This window comes from Physeter macrocephalus, chromosome 21 (assembly GCF_002837175.3).
Source record: "Physeter macrocephalus isolate SW-GA chromosome 21, ASM283717v5, whole genome shotgun sequence".
NCBI classification, from domain to species: Eukaryota; Metazoa; Chordata; class Mammalia; order Artiodactyla; family Physeteridae; genus Physeter; species Physeter macrocephalus.
The window spans coordinates 103,732,498-103,734,478 of record NC_041234.1 but is presented as its reverse complement, the minus strand read 5'-3'; the positions used below and the strand labels follow the sequence as shown (position 1 = coordinate 103,734,478).

The 1,981-nt window shown below is 49.6% G+C and overlaps 1 protein-coding gene across 1 annotated transcript in view; it reads left to right on the top strand.

Moving 5' to 3' along the window:
* Nucleotides 1–666: 666 nt before the first annotated feature.
* RAP2C (RAP2C, member of RAS oncogene family) overlaps nt 667–1,981 on the top strand; it is a 5,425-nt gene continuing 4,110 nt past the window's right edge. The window contains exon 1 of the mRNA XM_028482529.2: nt 667–719. The gene's annotated coding sequence lies outside the window, so the exon portion shown is untranslated. The remainder of the gene's footprint in view (nt 720–1,981) is intronic.

Here is a 1,981-nt window from a genome sequence, read left to right as displayed (position 1 = left end):
TTTCTCTTTTTAATAGCTGCACGGTATCTTATTTTGTGAATGTGTGTGTGTGTACACCTTATTTTTTAAACCATCTTTTGAAGGACGTTTAAGTTACTTCCAATTGTTTACTTTCCTAGACGCTGCTGTAATGAATACCCTTCCTAAGAAAGTTTAGAAGGATCTTCAGACTGTGTGACATTTGTCTACTCTGTAGTCGATGAGAGTGACCCAGTCGGACTCTGTACCGAGGGTAGGAGTATGTCTCCCTGCGGGGAGAAACGAAGAACTCTCTCCAAAATACTTTGGCCAACATATTCATATTAGAGTTGCCAACAGGTGGGACCACCTCAACAAGAAGGGCACCCTGTTCTGCCAGTTTAGTAACAGCAGAGACTTGCTACAATTGCTCAGCACTGATTGCTGGATCAGAAGAGGAATTTCCAGACTCAGTTACAAGCAGGGCTGGTGCAGGGCTGTGGATTCCCCCAGACAGTCTGGAGACAGCTAGCCAGGGAGGTGGGCAGCAGAGCTCCAAATCAGGCAACAGCGCGTGTGGAAGGAGCAGTGACCTACGAGGAGACTCAAAATTCATAGACCAAACCTCTTCCAGCAGAGGGCAGTGCCTCAGATATCAGGTGGGACTCAGGCCAGCTGGAGCCAGAGCTGGGGACTTCGCGGGACAGATGACACCAACCCTAGGCTGAGGAGAAATTGAGCTAAACTGTCCTTTGGATACTGTAAGTGACATTGGGGAGTACTCAGGGAGGGACACAGTGGGACTTCACACTACTGTAATTTGCCTGTTGTCTAATGTCTAACAATTTGGGTTTGGTAATACCTATTTATACAGTTCAGCCATTAGGGCTTACAAGTAAGGGGATTTGGGGTCAATTTAACTCGACTGGCCACTGACTCAGGTTTCTGGGTGCATGCCTGAATCAAAAAGGGAGTGACATGCCTAAAATATAACCTAGGCTTCTGGGACCCTGGGGCTCTGTGGATCTGACACAAAGTTTACAAATAGAAAGTTAGCAGAGGGAAAGATATGTAAGAAGTACCAATTTTATCTAAAAATAGAAACTTAGTGTGTTTAGCCGGAGTCCTTTGCTTCTGAATTTCAAAGACTATGAAGGATGGCCGTTAAAACAAACTTTAACTTGGAAGTGCCAGCCATGCAAATTGCTGTGCCTGCAGATAATGAAAAGATTAAAAGAAGTTAGTCTGCTGGCCTAAACAATTTCCAATCAAGGCTTCCCTGCTGCGTAGCGGTTGGAATCAAAAATGGGGCAAAGCTGAGTTAGAGTACCGTAAAGTCTACTTCTAATCCTGTTGTTTTTCGAGCCTGGTGATAAGAAAGAAAGGAATGACTTTGGCATTTGCTGATGGAGACGAGGCAGATTTGCCAGATGATAAAAGTACCGTGTGTGTGTTTATTTGTCAGGCACGGCTAAATAAAACACACCACAGAGGAAATCAGAACCATTAGCGAAGTCGAAGGCTAGTTTGCACGCGTTTCTTCGAAAAATGTCAAGTGGAAGGAATACCAGCAAAGAGAATCAACTTTCTTGGCTGTTTATTTTCCCTTCCGCTTCTAGTCCGGAGATGTTTGGCGTTCTCCGGGTCGTTAGATCCGCCAAGAGTGGATCGAGTCCTCAGGCCGGGCTGGGGTCAGCTGAGACGCAGAGAGGCTTCCGCGAGGTCGGGGTGGGACTGTCCGCAGCATCAGCAGCAGGAACAGCAGCTGCGGGCAGCCGGGCGGAAAAAGGGAGGACGCCGGAGGTTCTGGGAGAGGCCCTTTGCCAAGGCCGTAGCCCCGACCCGAAACCGTCCCCCGGCCGTCTCGCCCAGCAGGGCGCGGCCCCAGCGCCACCCGGCTCGCACCGGAGAGGTGGGACTTTCCCCACCGGAAGTGATCCCGTCCAGTCTCGGGGAACTGGGGCACCTCAACCAGTGTGTCAGGGAAACCCTTCCGGGTGTGTGCGGTGGGGGGGGGGTGGGG